Raw genomic sequence first — 19,982 nt, 5'->3', positions numbered from 1 at the left:
CATGTAGTTTATTCCCTTCCCCTCATCATGGCTGTTAAAGTCATGCCCACCCCCTGGGCAGCCAGGCCTCACGTTCATGGCACAGATGAGGTTTGGTTCTGGGGTCACCCCTTAGATTTTAAGTGGCTGCTACACTTGGTCGATAGGAAGAGTGAGACTTTAGCCCTGAAAAGATGGAAGGCTTGGGGTAGACAGTTCCCTCGAGGGCTCAGCCCGCTTTCGGGCCGTAGGCACAGGGAATGTCCAGGGCAGCCCCTGGAACAGGCGTCCATCTGAGCTTGAACGAGGTCGTTTTGCAGCCTCCCCTTCCTCTGTCCCAGGTGGTGGGGGCCGTGACTGCCTCAAGGCTGCTCCCTGGAAGCCATTCTCCCCCCAGCCTGTAGCTGTAAAACAGCACACATGAAGAGAATCTTTTTTTGTGCCTCATGTTAAAAAGTTAAAAAAAAAAAAGGTGCGTGACTCCTCACTGTATTCATTTTTTAAAAAAAAAAAAAAATGCTCTTAAGACCCCAGGCAGTGAGGCAGCCCTGCCCTAGAAGACCCAGAAGGCGCCTGATATGGTAGTAACTCTATCAGTAAGCTCTCTGAAAGTCAGTGGCATAAATGCACCAATTAAAAGACAGATTATGAGGGTGAATCAAAAACAAAACACACTTTAAATATAAAGACACAAATAGATTAAAAGTAAATGAATTAAGCTGCAGCCTGTTTTTCTCAGTGGATAGAGCATTAGCCCGTGGACTGAAGGGTTCCAGGTTTGATTCCAGTCAAGGGCAAGTACCTCAGTTGCTGGCTTGATCCCCAGTCCCTATCAGAGCATGTGCAGGAGGCAACCAATCAATGTGTTTCTCCCTTTCCCTTCACTCTCTCTAAAATTCAGTGGAAAAATATCCTTGGGTGAAGATTAACAAAAACAAAGTAAATGGATTAAGTAACATTAAAGGGATTATAAGAAAAATATATTCCAAATTTTGTTAGTTGTAAAATGGTTATGTTTAAATTATTAACACCTAAGAAATTGGGTGAAGGGTACATATAATATTTTATAAAATACATATAGTATTTTATATATTTTTTTACATATATGAGATTATTTCAAAATAAAGTGTTACAAAATTAAAAATTAATAAAATATTAATTGAAATGTATCTGCATTACATGAAAAATCTCCTAATTGCTTCTAGCATAATTTATTAAATTGTGCTAAAATTTACAAGGGTTCAATTAAAAATATCTTAATTCTAAATGATATAATAGAAAATATATAATAGTGCAGTTATAAGCACTTATCTGAAAATAAAAATTTAAAGAAGTGAATTTAAAGAAGGGATTAGCCAAAGAAAATATATGCACAACCCATGGACACAGACAACAGTATGGTGATGGCCAGAGAGAAGTGGGGGGCAAGAGCTGGGTAGAGGGGGCAAAAGGGGGGAAATAGGGACATCCTATATAATAACAATAAAAGGCTAATATGCACATTGACTGAACAGCAGAATGACTGGTTGCTATGATGGCCACCAGGGGGCAGACGCTCAATTCAGGAGCTTCCCCCTGGTGGTCAGTGCACTTCCATATGGGGAGTGCCACTCAGCCAGAAGCTGGCTCATGGCTGGCCAGCGCAGTGGTGGTGGCAGGAGCCTCTCCCACCTCTGTGGCAGCACTAAGAATGTCCAACTAATGGTTTAGACCTGATCCCTTGGGGGCCTAAGCCTTTAGTTGGACATCCCCCGAAGGCTCCCTGGCTGCCAGAAGGATGTCTGACTGCAAGCTTAGGCCTGATCCCCCAGGGAGTGGGCCTAAGTTGACAGGTGGACATCCCCCAAGTTGTCCTGGACTGTGAATGGGCGCAGGCCGGGCTGAGGGACTCCCCCCCCCTGCCGAGTGCACAAATTTTTGTGCACCAGGCCTCTAGTCTATCTATATAAAAGCCTAAGCAACCATCACAACCAAACAGATGACCGAACAGGCTGTGTGGGGAGACCAGGCTGCAGGGGGGTTAGTGAGGGCCGATCAAATGACTGAGCAGCAGTCTGTGTGGGGCAACCAGGCTGGTAGGGGGGACAATTGTGGGTGACCAGGCCAGCAGGGGGGCAGTGAGGGGCAATCAGGCCGGCAGGCAGAGGTTATTAGGGGTGATCAAGCTTGCGGAGGGGGGGCAGTTAAGGGCAATCAGATAGCTAGGCAGGTGAGCAGTTAGGAGCCAGCGGTCCAGGATTGTGAGAGGGATGTCCAACTGCAAGTTTAAGCCCGATCCCAAGGATTGGGCCTAAACTGGCAGTCAGACATCCCCTGAGGGGTCCTGGATTGGAGAGGGTGCAGGCTGGGCTGACGGGACCCTTCCCCCCCATGCATGAATTTTGTGCACCAGGCCTCTAGTGTTCCAATAAAAGTTTACTTATAGAGACCAAAAAATAAAAAAATAAAGTATTACAAATAGTATTACATATGTCTCCTTTTCCCCCATTGACCTCTTCCCAGCCACCCCCACCCCCAGCACATGCCCTCACTGCCTGGTGTCTATGCCTATTGGTTATGCTTATATGCATGCATACAAGTCCTTTGGTTAATCTCTTACCCCTCTCTCTCCCCTGCCTTCCCTCTGAAGTTTGACTATCTGTTCTATGCTTCTCTGTCTCTATTTTTGTTCATTAGTTTATGTTCTTCATTATATTCCATAAATGAGTGAGATCATGTGATATTTATCTTTCTCCAACTGGCTTATTTTGCTTAGGATAATGTTCTCCATGTCCATACATGCTGTTGTGAATGGTAAGAGTTCTTTCTTTATAGCAGCGTAGTATTCCATTGTGTAGATGTACCACAGTTTTTTAATTCGCTCATGTGCTGATGTGCACTTAGGCTATTTCCAAATCTTAGCTATTGTAAATTGTAAAAAGCATTATTCTTTATGGGGCTTGTTTTTATATTATTAAAAAATTACCTGGAAGGAGTATACCATTATGAATGGTAAGTGGTTCTGAGTGGCTGTTTTTCTCTTTAATAAAAATGCTTGGAAACCATTCTTCTGGGGCAATGTGTGCATTGAAGTTTTGAGCTGTGTGCAGTTCATATTTGTGCATGGATTATAAATGATAAATAAAACTTCATCTTATTAAATATAGATAATATCTGGATATTGTGGTTTATATTCTTTATAGAAACTATCTCTATACTCATTTCTTATTAGATACTTTTATTAATTTTTATAGAAATAGTTTTTATATACTAATTTAAATAGGAAGTAGGAAAGAGCTAATTTACCAAATGCCATATAATTTTTAAAAATTTACTCTGATTCCTGTAAAACTGGAACAATTAATTATAAATTTTGGCAGGAAGAAAAAGTAGAGACAATCTGGTCCAGCACCATCATTTAATAAATGAGAAAGCTAAAGTGAGGATAAAACTTCTCCAATTTCAAATAGTAAGTAAGGATTAAGACCTCAACTTGGGTTGTGATACTCTTATTTTAATGCTTATCTCCTACACTGTTATACTTCCTGATATTACTCTGGGCCTCAATTTCCTTTATCTGTAGAATAAAATCAGTAACTGTACCTATCTTATGAGGTTATTTTGAAGATTACATTTGATTACAAAAGTAATGCACTTAGTATAGTACCTGTAATAGAGGAAAAGCATAGCATTACTGAGCTTCTGCAAGATCACAGAGTAAATTATGTGTATAATCACATTGCTCAAATTTGTGTTCTAGTTAAAACTTAGAATCCTAGAATTTTGGTTTCCAGCCAAGTGAAATGCCATGCTGTAGGCCTGTAATAGCACCCAAATCAAAGGCAGACTTGGAAATTCATCCCACACATGAGACTTCCTTCCTCCCTCCCTCCCTCCCTCCCTCCCTCCCTCCCCTCCTCCTCCTCCTCCTCCTCCTCCTCCTCCTCCTCCTCCTCCTCCTCCTCCTCCTCCTCCTCCTCCTTCTTCTTCTTCTTCTTCTTCTTCTTCTTCTCTCTCTCTCTCTCTCTCTCTCTCTCTCTCTCTCTCTCTCTTTCTTTCTTTCCTTCTTTCATCTCTCTCTCTCTTTCTCTCTCTCTTCTTTCCTTTTTTTTGTTATCGAATATCATCAATGGCATCTGAAGTATAATATCTAATTATCCCACTCAGAAAAAGTAAAAACAAAGAGAGAATGGCAGGGGCTGTGGTAAACAGTGGCGAATATACTTCTGGATCAGAAGCAAGAGAAAGAAAGTAAATTCTTCCAATAAGACCTTAATTTAAATTCACAGAAATTAAGGCTATATGTTTGGCACGTAAAGTTGATATTCTTGCTTTCAGATTTTCTGTTTTCTTCCAGGAATATTAGTAAGCATTTCTAAGCATTTGAGCCTCCATGACCTTGTTTTGTTTCTTTAAACCACTGATACCAAGTACAGTGCTCACACAGAGTAAGAGCTTAATGAATTCTGAATAAATGGATAATAATAGTACTACTACTACTAATAAATATAATATTGGTTATGCCAAACCATGTCATATTCACAATGTAACTACCACTACCTTAGAGCTTGGAATGATAGGACACTTTTTATCAGTAGGCCATATCTAACAATTTAGTTTATCGTAATTATTGAGTTCTTAATCCATTCTAGATACTGTGCTATATAGTTTACATATATTCTCCATAATCATCATAAGGCCTGACATGATCTTGCACATGAGAAATCTGTCTCATGTAAAAGCCCAAGTCATTTAACATTACATCTCCCTTCTTCTACTCTTTCTCTTTCACATTTTTTTCTTCCTCCCAACATCTATTGAGAACCCAATATATTTAGACATTGTGTTAGGCATAGTTTATATATTCAACACTAGGGGCCTGATGCACGCACCAGCTTCCCTCTGGCACCAGGACCCGGGCTTCCTTCACAGCCCCAGCTTCGTCTGGAAGGCCATCCGGAAGGAGGTCCGGTCTAATTAGTATATAATGCTTATATTATATAAGATTATTTGTTTTCTTGTTGTATAATAATTCAGAGTTCTGTTTTTTACATACATGATGTCATTTGATTCAATATCCTACTCCATTTTTAAAAAAATTAAAACAACTAAAGCTCAAAGAAGTTAAATGACAAGCCAAAGATAATACAGGTAGTAAGTGGGGTGCTGGGACATAAAACTTGCCGCTGGACTTCTAATCAGGGCTTTCCTCCCCAGTGTATTACGTAATTATAAAGTAGTGGAAAGAGCCTAGGGCTTTGAGTTCAGACAGACCTGGTCTCTAATCTTGATTCCCCTACTTAACAGTTATGTGATATTGAGCCAATTACTTAACCTTTCTGAGATTCAGTTCTTTCATAATTGTAGTTACAGTGGGAGTTATGGCAATAGTCACTTCAGGGTACTGATAAGAGTATTAAATATGATTCATGTAAAGCACTTATAGGTATTTAATAAATCCCTCCTTGTTATTATGATCATCATTGTGAGGATTGAAGGTAGCAAATATAAAGTGTCAAATGTAGTGCTTGAAAAGTAAGTGGGTGGAAAAAAAGGCATCAGGTATTACTATAACTAAAGTAAATCTTTTCATGCTTAAAAAATCTAAATTTGAAGCAAATCTTTCTTACACATACTAGAAAATGTATAGTGCTCATTACCTTTAGTGATAGGAATAGAATTATCAGAGAACACTACAAAGGTTCAGAAAAATTCTTCAACAGTAGTTATTCATGAGAACTAAGAAATGCTGTGAGTTTTCTAACCCTTAGCATCATGAAAGATAATTATCACTTTTTTTAAAAATATATTTTATTGATTTTTTACAGAGAGGAAGAGAGAGGGATAGAGAGTTAGAAACATCGATGAGAGAGAAACATCGATCAGCTGCCTCCTGCATATCTACTGGGGATGTGCCCACAACCCAGGTAACATGCCCTTGACCGGAATCGAACCTGGGACCTTTCAGTCCGCAGGCCGACGCTCTATCCACTGAGCCAAACCGGTTTCGGCAATTATCACTTTTTAAATATATATCTGTGCCCTGAAAAAATGAAAAATCCTAAACCAGGCAGTCTAATATTTTAGTAAGGAAGAAAGTAAGAGCAGTTTTGAGATTATGTGACTGGATCCTTAATGAATTTCCCAGATTAATGTTTAGAGCTGCATAAACCAAATTCCAAATAATTCTGAGCCATTGGGAAACACATGGGCTATGCTTTGATTTAAAAAGCTACTTCATAATTTTCTTCCCATGGAACAAATAAATTGGAACTCATGAGCTTCCAAGATGGCTCACAAAATCCCAGATATATAGATGTGTGTTTCTTTTTCCTTTCTTTTTTTTTTCTCCCTTTCTAGAGGAATAAAGAAGAGGCAATGGTTAGGTTTAAATACAGATTCCTTAAGCACAAGAAAAACTGAAAATTTGGTTCATTGAATCTCCTCATTCAGCAGAGAATTTAAAGGTCAGTATGGAATCAATAAGATTTGTTAGCTACATCAAATAACAATGTTGTATATTTTGTCAATTGCCATTAATAGTGAATGGATAACAGGCTTGTGCTCATGAACTTACTGAAGTTTACTTTCAAATGAGTACTTAACTTTTCCAGGACTTTACTGTCCATTTGGGCAAATCTGAGTATAAAACAGTTGACAAAGCTAGCTGTCATGTTCCTAAAAAGAACAACGAGGATAATAGAAAGATTGACTTCTATTCATTTTTCAATGAGCATATCCTTTATGGATAAGCCATATCACTTATCATTCTTAGTACTCATTGAGATTTCATCATGGCCAATCATTGCTTTCAGGTTTGCACTTTCTTTTTTTAAATTTTTTATTGATTAAGTTATTACATATGTGTCCTTATCCCCACATTACTCCCCACCTTTCCCACTCATGCCCTCACCCCCCTGTTGTCTGTGTCCATTTGTTAGGCCTATATACTTGCATATAAGTCCTTTGGTTGATCTCTCCCCCTTACCCCCACCCTCCCCTACCTCTCCTCTGAGGTTTGACAGTCAGGTTTGCACTTTCCAAAAATGTTTTGAATGCAGCAGTATATGAGAGAAGGATGAAAAGTGGAACCCATACATATGAGTTGTTAATGAACATATGACTTAATTTCTGCAGATTATCTTAGAAACCACATAGTCTTTTACATGAAAATGAAGTTTCCAATGGCTGGAAGAGCCAGAATAATGTAAAATTTTTTACATAAAGTTAAAATTATTTAACTTAATGTGTTTTGTTCTGTTTCTGAGGTTATGTCTTTCCTATGTTTTGGATATTAAAATAACATTTATTTTGTGAAGTAACTATGATTATCAATATGTTTCTTTAATTTTTTTACCTGGTCAAAAAGTTTGACAACCGCCCTAGCCGGTTTGGCTCAGGTCCGCAGGTTCGATTCTGGTCAAGGGCATGTACCTTGGTTGTGGGCATATCCCCAGTGGAGAGTATGCAGGAGGCAGCTGATCGATGTTTCTCTCTCATTGATGTTTCTAACTCTCTATCCATCTCTCTTCCTCTCTGTAAAAAAATCAATAAAACATATTTTAAAAAAAATTTGACAACCTAATTTAAGCCCTTCTTATTTTTGTTTCCTGAAAGATAAATTCAGAATAAAGAGCCCTGAAATAAACTTAAATAAAAAATAGTCAAATGATCTCTGACAAATGATTAAAGTCAATATAATGAAGCAAAGATAGACTTTTCAACAAATAGTGCTGGAACAATGGGATATTCTCATGGAAAAAGAATAAAAAGAGTCTAGACACAGAACTTACACATTTCACAAAAACTAGTTCAGAGTCAATCACAGACAAACATAAAATGCAAAACTATAAAACTTCTACAAGATAACATGGGAGAAAACTGAGAAGTCCTTGGGTATGATGATTCTTTTTTAGATACAACACCGAAGGCACAATCCATGAAAGAAATAGTGGATAAGCTGGACTTACTTAAAATTAAAAATATTTGGTCTGCAAAAGAGAATGAGAAGGAAAATCACAAACTGGGAATAAGTATTTGAAAAAGTACATCTGATATAGGACTGTTACTCAAAATATTTTTTTTAAAAAAAAACTCACTTAAAACTCAACAATAAGAAAACAAACAACACACATAAAAATGGGCCAAAAACCTTAAGAGACACCTCATCAAAGAAGATATAGAGATAGCTATAAGCATATAAAAAGTTGCTCTACATCATATGTCATTGGGACAATAAAAATGTAAGCAGCAATGAGATATTAGAATGGCCAAAATCCAGAACGCTGATGACACCAAAAATGCAGGAGAGATTGTAGAGCAACAGAACACTCATTCTTTGCTGGTGAAAAAGAAAAATGGTATGGCTACTTTGGAAAACAATTTGTTGATTTCTTACAAAACTAAACATACTTTTACCATACAATTCAGCAGTCACACTCCTTGGTATTTATCCAAAGGAGTTTAAAACTTATGTCCATGCAGCAACCTGTACATGAATGTGTAGAGAGTCTTTATTCATAATAGCCAAAACATTAGGTGACCAAGATGTCTTTCAGAAGATGGATACATAAATTGTGCTAAAGTTACACAATGTAATATTATTTTATTGCAAAAAAAATGAGCTGTCAACCCAAGAAAATACCTGGAGGAAAATTTAATGCATATTACCAAGTGGGGGGGAACAAAGCCAATCTGAAAAGTCTACATATTGTGTGATTCTAAGTACATATATGACATTTTAGAAAAGGTAAAACTATGGAGATAATAAATATATCAGTGATTACCAGGACTGTGTGTTTGTGAATGTGTTTGTGTGTGTGGGGTGGGGGGGCAGTCGAAGTTGAATAGGTAGAGCACAGAAGATTATGAGGGCAGTGAAATATTCTATATGACATTTTAATAATGAATTTATGTCATTGTGCATTTATTCAAGTCAATAGAATGTACAACAGCAAGAACAGATTGTAAGATAAACTCCAGACTGAGTAATTATGAAGTGTCAACGTAGGTTCATCCTTAATAAAAAATGGACCACGCCTATGAGTGATGCTGATAATGGAGGAAGGTATCTATGCAGGTGTGGGGGCAGAAAGTATATGGGAAAAGTTTGTGGGCCTCTTAACTTTGTTGTAAACCTAAAACTGCTCTAAAAAACAAAGTCTTAAAATATTCAACTATTGTATTTGACCCCCTTTACTCTCTTTATCCTCCCACCTTCTTCCCCCTGGTAATCACCATTCTCTGTTCTATATCTCTGAGTTTCTGTATGTTTGCTTGTTGTGTTTGAGTATACAGATGTCATATTACAAAGTTCTATACTTGAAATTTATATAATGCTATTAACCAAGGTTACTACAATAAATTTAATTAAAATAAATTCTTTTGTTATGTAGATTGCAATGTATCTAAAAAATAAAATTGCTGCTCTTTGAAATCCAATAGCTTAGGAAACACTGACCCAAATAACTAAAGTTGATAATGAAATATCTCCCCCTCCATTTTAATATTATATAATCTAGATATCTTTGGAACCTCAGTAATATAGAATAGTGTCTATCAACACCTTCATCTGAATTGAGGAAAACATACATACAAATAAAGTGAATTAAAAAAATAGATGGATTTGTACAAATTCTAAATTAAATACAATTCTTAATAAAGTAGAATTTTATTACTTTCCAGTATATTAAAAACTTTAAACTCATGACTAGCAAATTGTCACCAAGTTGAAGAACTGTGGATATGACTTCTATGAATTAGTGACCCATTTATAATTAGCATGTTAATTATTCATATGGAAATGAATGTTCCCCAAATGCTTGCATCAGCTTAAACATGCACCCCCTGCAGATTTCCAACTATTTAATTTATTTCCAACTATTAAATTCACATTCAAGATAATAATACTTAGAGTATGAGACATTCTGGTTAATTGGAATGTCAAATGAATTGGGGAAAATCCTAAACTCCTTTTCTTGATTCATCCTGATGTTGGAAATGTTTCAGTTAAGTTCATGTACTTTATTAAATAGGTAATGTTTTGTTATACTATCTAAATCTATAAGGCTGTGGGGCATTACTACAGAATTCATTAAGACCCAAAAATGGAAATATGATGTAGGATGAATGTTGATTGAGTCTAAAACACATTCTTTGAAAGGCTTTTAGTTCCATTTTAAGTAAGTTCCTGATAGCAGTTTGGTTTGATCTGACATGCCCAATATACAAGTGAAGATGCTAATTAATTGAGGTTGTGGGACCCAACTTGGTGGCCTCATTACTTATTCTGAAGTTGGGAAAAGAACGGTTGAATTAGTTCATTTAAAAAAAACATTTTATTGATTTTTTACAGAGAGATAGAGAGTTAGAAACATCGATGAGAGAGAGAAACATCGATCAGCTGCCTCCTGCACATCTCCCACTGGGGATGTGCCCGCAACCCAGGTACATGTCCTTGACCGGAATTGAACCTGGGACCTTTCAGTCTGCAGGCCGACGCTCTATCCACTGAGCCAAACCGGTTTCAGCTAGATAATTTTAATATTTGCAAATTTTAAAATTTAGAGAAGTACACAGAATAAAATTTCATTTATCTGCCAAAATTAATGAATGCAAATATTTGTAATTTTGATTCAAATACTTTTTGTTATAAAAGCAATAGAATATTGAAGATCAAGTTGGGGTTCCTCACAATTTTATTTATACTACTTCCCCATGGTAATTGATATCATGACTAGATAGATGTGTATCATTCTAGAATATAATACACACACACACACACACACACACACACACACACAAACAGTACATAATAGCCTTCTTTGAGTCTCTTGTTGAAATTAACATAAATTATATCAATTTGACTAGACAGCAATTTTTTCACACAATATTATTTCTAAGATTTATCCATATCAATATAGAAAAATCTGGTTTACTCATTATTTTAATTAAATTATACTTGAAATATAAACATGAAAAAATAGGCACGAATTGTAAGTATGTATATTAACTTGTTAATGATATACCACTGTTTGACTATACTAAAATGTTATTTATTTATTCCCCCATTAAAAAAATTTGTATTGTTTCCAAATTTTTGCTTTTACAATATTTTAATAAAGTTCCTCATTTATGTCTCCTGGAAAACATGTGCGTGTTTTTCAAGAGTTTATATCTAGAAGTAGAATTGCTGAGTTATAAAATACACTTATATATTAAGGATGCTTTTTGTGAACATTTCATGTGCTCTGGCTCTGCTTACATGTTCCCACAAAACATTTTCATGTTTATCTGTTCTGTTAATCTTGAGGTGTTTCTGGTTATAAAACAATGAAAAACAAATATTTTTGGTTTCAGGGCTCCACACCTTATGAGTAGTGTGTTGTCAGACGCCAAAATCAAGCATGGTACATGCAGGGTTCCAATATCTCAAGGTAAGATAACTATTCTGTAGCCAGAAGCCTTGTTCCAGCTCTGCATAGGGAAGGCCCCCACAGCATGAATATCCTTTCTTGGGAGAGTGACAGATCCTCAGGACCTCAAGCATTACAGTGTATATCTGATTCTTATCTGAATTTTAGCTGTAGATTCTGTTACCCTTCTGGCTTGATTTCTTTCTTCATTTCTGGCACCCTGAGATTTCCCCCTCTTGATGCCACACTCAGTTATAAATCCCAAAGTTATTGTGTTTTTGGTGGATGGGGTTAGAGTGTGTCCTGCTGTGTAAACTCAGTCTATCCTATTTACTGGGAAAAAATCAATGGTTTTTACAAATTAAATTCTCTTTTCTAATACAGTGGCACAGGTGGCACTTGGCTTTATCAAGACTCTGCTAAAAAGGACACAACTTCGTGATGAGAAAGAGAGGCCAAAGAGGGCAAATTTGTGAGATGAATAAATCATAATGGCTTTTTTGTTCTAACTGGTGGAGGGAGGGAGTAGAGGGGGTTTTGTTAAATACATATGTGGACTGCATATGACAGTTTTAGCAAATTAGATGTTTTCCATAAATGAATTTTACCCAAAACTTTAATGTACTTATTCAATACTTTTAAGTATTTCTTTATGGAGATCTGGTTGTATGACTTCTTTTGACCACTTAAAACACGATTTATCACATGATAGCACTCATTTGTGGAATATAATGAACAACATGAACTGATGAACAAAAATAGGTCCAGAGACAGAGAAGCATTGACCAGACCACCAAACTTCAGAGGGAAAGGGGTGGGGGACACGGTAAGAGATCAACCAAAGAACTTGTATGCGTACATATAAGCATAATGCATGGACACAGACACCAGGGGGGTGAGGGCATGTGCTGGGGGGTGGAGGTGGCTGGGGAGAGGTCAATGGGGGGAAAAGGAGACATATGCAATACTTTATGTAATACTTTAAATAATAAAGAATTTAAAAATTATCCTATCTAATAATAAAACATGCTAATTAACTGTACCTCTGACATGCTTCCCATTGGCTAATCAGGGTGATATGCAAATTAACTGCCAACCAAGATGGCAGCCGGCAGCCAGGCAGCTGAAGCAAACAGGGGGCTTGCAGGCTCTAGTGATGGAGGAAGCCAAGGTTCCTTGCCTGCCGCTGCTGGCCTCTGAGCTGCAGTGTAAGAAACAATGTTGCAATTATAGAAGCTAAACAAACCACAGAAACCTGCTTTCAACCAGCCGGGCCTCAGAGCTGGAGTTGAAACAGTGTTTCAATTATAGAAGACAAACAAACCCAGATACCTGCTTTCAGCAGCTGAGGTCTCAGAGCTGGAGCCGAACCTCAGAGCTAAAGCCAGCTCTCAGTTCCAGTGACAGCCATGAAGGTAAATAAATCCCAGAATAAAAGAAAAAAAGAAAAAAAAAAAGGAGAGGTTGGGAGCTTCAGTCACCCGCCAGCCTGAAAATGGCCCTCAGCCCCTCACCCAGACTGGCCAGGCACTCCAGTGGGGACCCCCACCCTGAAGGGGGTGTGACCAGCTGCAAACAGCCATCATCCCCTCACCCAGGCTGCCCAGGCACCCCAGTGGGCACCCCCACCCTAAACGGGGTGTGATCAGCTGCAAACAGCCATCAGCCCCTCACCCAGGCTGGTCAGGTGCCCAAGCGGGATCCCCACCCTGATCCTGGACACCCTTCAGGGCAAACCAGCCAGCTCCCACCCATGCACCAGGCCTCTATCCTATATAGTAAAAGGGTAATATGCAAACTGACCCTAACAGCAGAAGGACTGGGAATGGCTGGTCACTATGACACACACTGACCATCAGGGGGCAGATGCTCAATGCAGGAGCTGCCCTCTGGTGGTCAGTACGCTCCCACATGGGGAGCTCTGCTCAGCCACAAGCCAGGATGATGGCTGCCAGTACAGCGGTGGTGGTGGGAACCTCTCCTGCCTCCTCAGCAGCGCTAAGGATGTCCGACAGCAGTTTAGGCCTGCTCCCTGCTGGCAAGAAGACATCCCCCGAGGGCTGCCAGGCTGCCAGAGGGATGTCTGACTGCCATCTTAAGCCCAATACCCTGGGGAGCGGGCCTAAGCCAGCAGGTGGTCATCCCCTGAGGGGTCCCAGACTGCGAGAGGGGACAGGATGGGCTGAGGGACCCCCCTCCCCCCCGAGTGCACAAATTATTGTGCACCAGGCCTCTAGTTTAATTAATAAAATAAAACACAGTTTTCTGGGAATGATTTAACCTTAATAGTAAGCAGACAAGATGGTGCTTGTAAATAAATCAGGACCATTTGTCCCTAAACTAAACAGATCTCAAGGGCTGGGTTTCTTAAATTAGTATAGACAACTGTAATAGGACCGTTACCTCTTAGCTGCCAGATAATTCTTTGTATGTTTTCCAATGTGCCTGTTTTTAGGTTAAGCATATCTGCTCTAAATGTGGTGGGCTGAGAAAGGAAAGATGAGTATGTAAAATCTGAGTATAGACCAAGATGATATATTTGGTGGTAACGCATTTTACAGTGAATATATTGTCTGAGGTTTATTATATGAACTTTGACTTTCTTGTTTATTTATGAAATTTAGAGATAAGATTTATCTTTTTTCTTATATACTCCCCTTTTTTCCAGTTAGATTAATTTGTCATATACAATCTAAACACTCTGCATGCATGTTTATATGCATGAACATGTGAACCAGCTACTGAGTCCTAAAGTCTAAATGATTTTATAATTCCAGAAAACCTATACTATAGTTATAACATATGGGATTTTTATCAAACAAAATAGCTTCTGAACAAAAAGGAAAAAAAATATAACATAATTGAAAAGGCAATCTAAAGAATTGGAGAAAATGTTTGCAAATAGTATATCTGATAAGAAGATAATATCCAGCCTTGGCTGGTTTGGCTCAGTGGATAGAGCATCGACCTGTGGACTGAAGGGTCCCAGGTTTGATTTCAGTCAAGGGCATGCACCTTGGTTGCGGGCACATCCCTAGTAGGGAGTGTGCAGGAGGCAGCTGATCGATGTTTCTCTTTCATCTATGTTTCTAATTCTCTATCCTTCTCCATTCCTCTCTGTAAAAAATCAGTAAGATATATTTTTTAAAAAGGTCAATATCCAAAAGCATTAAAAAGCATATACAACTAAACAGAAAAAAGCAAATAATCCAACTTAAAAATAGGCAATTGGCCGACATATACATCATTCTAAAGCAGATGTACAAATGGCCATTAGGTACATGAAAAAGTCCCTTTTATTGTAAGGAGAAATTATTCCCTCTTCACTTCTTCCTACTGACTTTCTCCTAGAGGTAACCAACAACTGATATTAACAGCCTAGATTATATATTTCACCCTAGTTCATATATATATATGATTTTATTTTTGCTCATTAGTTTTTTAAAACACAAGCATACTACATATACATATCACTCTGCAACTTTCTCATTTCACTTAAAAATATGTCTTGTTGATATCTACGGGTCAATAGATATAGTTGTATTATTTTCCCTAATGTGCATACACACACACTCTTTCATACAATTTTACATAAATGTATGGCACTATTGTTGGAGAAGTTTTGAGGGTGCAATCCTTTTCCTATTTTACTGCCTCCCCCAGGTTGCTTACCTCCAACTCCAACCATAAAAAAAGCAATCATTTTAGTCTATCTGTGAAAAGGTGACTCACAAGCATTGAAATAGATGTATTTGTTTCCTGACTATTTTGCCTACTACTAAATAAACTGTGTTTGTGGGAATGAATTCTTGAGTTAACATGTTAGTGAGTACATACTAACATATAACACATTACAGTTAACATCTTAATGAGTACATATGTGTGCAGTGGGTTTTGTACTTGTTAGATTCCCTTCTAGCTTTTCTTATTCAATAATAACTTGTGAAAATTACTCCATCTCAACTGGTATAGATCTAATTTATTATTTTAATTGTTATATGGCATTATAAGTTGCAGCTGTTTCATAAGTTGTTTAATAACATAAATAAATATAAGCATTATGTTTTTTTCTTATTCTTACTCTCTATAGACAATGCTGTAATAGACATACATGTGCATTTATTTTCTCATACTGGTGTTTTTATTATCATGAGTTAAATGCCCAGTAGTGGATTGGTGACCTTGAAAGATATTTATATTTTAAATGTTATTAGATTTATCAAATTACTTTCTAAAGGGCTCTAATAATTCAAATTCAAACCCTGCCTTGTCAGAAAGCAATCTTTTCCTCCATATGCCTTCCGTCACAGCAGGGCTTTTCTTTTTCATTTTTACAAATAAAAAAATAATACATGAAAGCTAATATCGCATTGTTATATGTATTTCTCCATTAGTGATTTTAGCATCTTTTCAAATGTGTTGGTCATTTGACTTTTCTCTTTAAAATTGCCACTGAAACCGGTTTGGCCCAGTGGATAGAGCGTCGGCCTGTGGACTGAAAGGTCCCGGGTTTGATTCCGGTCAAGGGCATGTACCTTGGTTGCAGGCATATCCCCAGTAGGAGATGTGCAGGAGGCAGCTGATCGATGTTTCTGACTCTCTATCTCTCTCCCTTCCTCTCTGTAAAAAAATCAATAAAATATATTTTAATAAAATTGCCTTGTCACGCTCTTTGTGCATTTTTTCCCCATAGGGATGCTTATTTTTCTCTTGACAAATTCCTTAGAGCTTCATTATCAGCTTCACCTATATGTTGGTTGAAAATATCCACCTCTGCTCTACTGTATCAGAATCTATAATATATAATAATCCTATATAATAAAAAGATAATATGCAAATCGGCAAAATGCCAAACAACCAGTTGGTCACTATGATGAGCACTGACCACCAGGGAGCAGATGCTCAACACAGGAGCTGCCCCCTGGTAGTCAGTGCCCTCCCACAGTGTGAGCACAGCTCAGCCAGAAGACCAGAAGACTGCCTCCTTGGCAGTGCTAAGGATGTCCAACTCACGACTTAGGTCTGCTCCCCGCAGGACATCCCCCAAGGGCTCCTGGACTGTGAGAGGGCGCAGGCCGGGCTGACAGGCCCCCCACCCCCTGCACTGGGCTCTAGTATTTTAATAAGATCTCCTTAAAATTTGAGAAGCATTTGTATAGGTATTGCACCTTTACTTGTCTTCTACATTAAATTTATTTTTGTGTATTGATTTTGTTTTATACGTTTCTTTGCCTTAGAAAAGTCATTAATGTTTGACAAATTGAAGTGTACTTTGTATCCTTTTACAAATTTTAAGTGTATTTATTATCTTGATGAAGGACTTTTTATCTACTACTAAGTTACATATTTATTCTCATACATATTTGAAGATCTTTATTTTACATTTTCTTTACACATGTTTTTATTTTGGTATATTCAGGAATAGGTTTCTAAATCATATTCTTACAAAAAACAAGCCAGTTGTGCTTATAGCACATCTAATCTAATAAAAGAGAAACATGCAAATTGACCGCACCTTTGCTACGCCCCCAAGCCACGCCCACCAGCCAATCAAAGCAACTATATGCACATTAACCCAACTAGGATGGCAGCTGGAAGACACGGAGCTGGAGCAAGCAGGAGGCTTGGTTGCCCCAGCGATGGAGGAAGCCAAGCTTCCCGCCTGCCCTGGCTTGCTGTAGCGTCGCTCAAGGCAACAAAGTTTCAATTATAGAAGATAAATAAATCCCAGATACCTGCTTCCAGCCAGCCTCCACTGAGAGCTTGGGTGGCTGGGGGCCATGGCCAGCCTGCAAACAGCCATGAGGCCCTCACCCAGGATGGCCACACCCTCATGGGGTGAGGGTCCCCGCTGGGGGGCTTGGCCAGCCTGAAAACAGCCATCAGCCACTCACCAAGGCTGGCCACACCCTCATGGGGTGAGGGTCCCCCCTGGGGGACTTGGCCAGTCTGCAAACAGCCATCAGCCCCTCACCCAGACTGGCTAGGCACCCCAGCAGGACCCCTCACCCTGAAGGGGCTGTGGCCAGCCTGAAAACAACCCTCAGCCCTTCACCCAGGCTGGCCAGGCACCCCAGTGGGACCCCTACCTGATCTAGGACACCCTTCAGGGCAAACCAGCTGGCCTCTATCCTATATAATAAAAGGGTAATATGCAAATTGATCCTAACAGCAGAATGACTGGTCACTATGACACATACTGACCACCAGGGGGCAGACACACAGTGCAGGAGCTGCCCCCTGGTGGTCAGTGCGCTCCCACAGGGGGAGCTCTGCTCAGCCACAAGCCAGGCTGATGGCTGCCAGTACAGCGGTGGTGACGGGAGCTTCTCCTGCCTCCTCAGCAGTGCTAAGGATGTCCGACTGCAGCTTAGGCCTGCTTCCCGCTGGCAAGTAGGCATCCCCCGGGGGTTCCCGGGCTGCCAGAGGAATGTCTGACTGCCAGCTTAGGCCCAATCCCCCAGGGAGTGGGCCTAAGCCAGCAGGTGGTCATCCCCTGAGGGGTCCCAGACTATGAGAGGGCACAGGCCGGGCTGAGGGACCCCCCTGAGTGCACAAATTTTTGTGCACCAGGCCTCTAGTATTAAATAAGCCATTATTTCATTACTTACTTGAAATTCTATCTATATATCGCATGGGAAAAAGTAGGTTTGCAGTTGTGAGTGCTAAAAATACAGAATTTATTCTTGTATTATGATTTATTAATTATTGTATTACTTTCCATACAAACAACTGTAAACCTAATTTTGCCTACCCTTGTGTGTTAAATTCCCATTAATCCTAAAATAATTTTCTGAATTCTTTACTAAGTTCCACTGATACATTTTTCTATTCCTACAGCAATACCATATTTATTTGATTATAGTTGTTTTATAGAATATTCTGATATCTAATAAAGCCAGTGACTTAACTATTGTGTTTATTTTCTTGATTATTTTTATCACTTCCAAATGAACCTGAAATTATTTTTGTTCTAAAAATAAGCAAATATACATTTACTAATACATAACTCTTGGGTTATAATTGAAATTGCATTTAATGTATCTATTAATTTTAGTATTACTAATATTTGCATTTTTATGGTATAAAGTCTTTACATATATTAATTTAGTATATCTTTCTATTATACCAACTAAGTATTGAAAAATTTGATAAAACAGTATGGTTCTATCAAATTTTAGCTAGTGGCTAAGGTATAAAAAAAACAATGAACAGATTCATAGGGCAAGAGAGGCAATTGGGTATATTGAGAAGAGCATAGGCTTTGGAATTTGAACCAATTTTGAATCTCTTGAGTTTACACTAATTATTTAACCTATCAGAAACTCATCTATAACAAGTGGATAATAATAGTTATAGAGTTTTGAAGAACAGATTGTGGTACCCAGAAAAGGGCCAAGTGCATAATAAACACATAACAAGCATTAATCACAAAATTTACTTTATGGTGCAATCTTGCAGTTGGCAATCTTCTATTGATCTAGGTACTCTATTCATTAATTTTTGACACCCTGAAATGTTTCTGCTGAGTCTGGAACCCTATTAAAAATACAGTGTGTGTAAAAGTATGTTTATACTTAAGAATGTCTAAATACATTTTCGTTACCCATAGGAGAGATTTATACAAAATACACTGATGATCACTGATTTAATTTGTTGTTTCTCTTTGCTGCTTTCAGATATAGGGTGCTCTTTTACCTGATACATACTCATACAAAATAAGGTCCATGGAAAAGTGTAAATTAGATAAAGCTGAGTTTTTCAGTGCTATTTTCTGAGTCTCATTTATTCATTCACTAAATGTTTACTGAATAATGAATATATTCCATGCATGTGATAAGCATGAATGATAAGTGTGAATGAGTGATCCCCACTCTCTTAGAGCTTAGGGTATAGCATGGAAGAGAGACCAAAAAATAATTAACAGTAAACTGTTAAACTACAATCATGGTGAGTGACATAAATTAAGAAAGCCTAGGGGAGCCTTTAAGCGGCAATGGAAGATGCGTTAAAGTTGAAACATGAACGATAGAGAGGTGTTAATCAAACAAAGGGAGAATGAGATATTTTAGGTAGAGAACACTGTATAGAAAGATCCTGGGGCTGTGAGAAGCCATCGCCAATTTTATTTATTTATTTATTTATTTATTTATTTATTTATTTATTTATTTATTTTTATATAGAAGGGATTTAATTCAGGGAATTTGGTACATTGCTGTTGGAAAGCTGGAGAAGCAAAAAAAAAAAAAGTGTGTATATAGAAGGGATTTAATTCAGGGAATTTGGTACATTGCTGTTGGAAAGCTGGAGAAGCAAAAAAAAAAAAAAAAAAAAAGTGTGTGTGGGGGAAGCTAGGAAAACCAGTTGTTACTTCTAAGATGGGGAAAACAAAAGTGAAGAGATAGTATGAACAGCTTCCAGAGTTGCCACTGCTTCTGGGACTGAATAGAAGGTGGGATGAAGTGCCACCCACTAGTGCTCAGACTATAGGGGTGATGATAGGGGGGTAGAGAGGAGGCACTAGGAAATGTTTGAGGTAAGAGTTGCATTGGTTCATAGTTTTAGTCAGTGGTTCTCAACCTTGGCTGCACATTAGAATCACCTGGGAAT

The 19,982-nt window shown here is 38.3% G+C and overlaps 1 pseudogene; it reads left to right on the top strand.

Moving 5' to 3' along the window:
- Window positions 1–8,224: 8,224 nt before the first annotated feature.
- The window catches only part of LOC118654423, a 172,786-nt pseudogene continuing 161,028 nt past the window's right edge, over window positions 8,225–19,982 (top strand).

The sequence above is a fragment of the Myotis myotis genome, unplaced genomic scaffold, assembly GCF_014108235.1.
Source record: "Myotis myotis isolate mMyoMyo1 unplaced genomic scaffold, mMyoMyo1.p scaffold_m19_p_4, whole genome shotgun sequence".
Taxonomy (NCBI): domain Eukaryota; kingdom Metazoa; phylum Chordata; class Mammalia; order Chiroptera; family Vespertilionidae; genus Myotis; species Myotis myotis.
The sequence above is the reverse complement of the archived record's forward strand: the minus strand, read 5'-3'. Positions and strand labels throughout refer to the sequence as shown.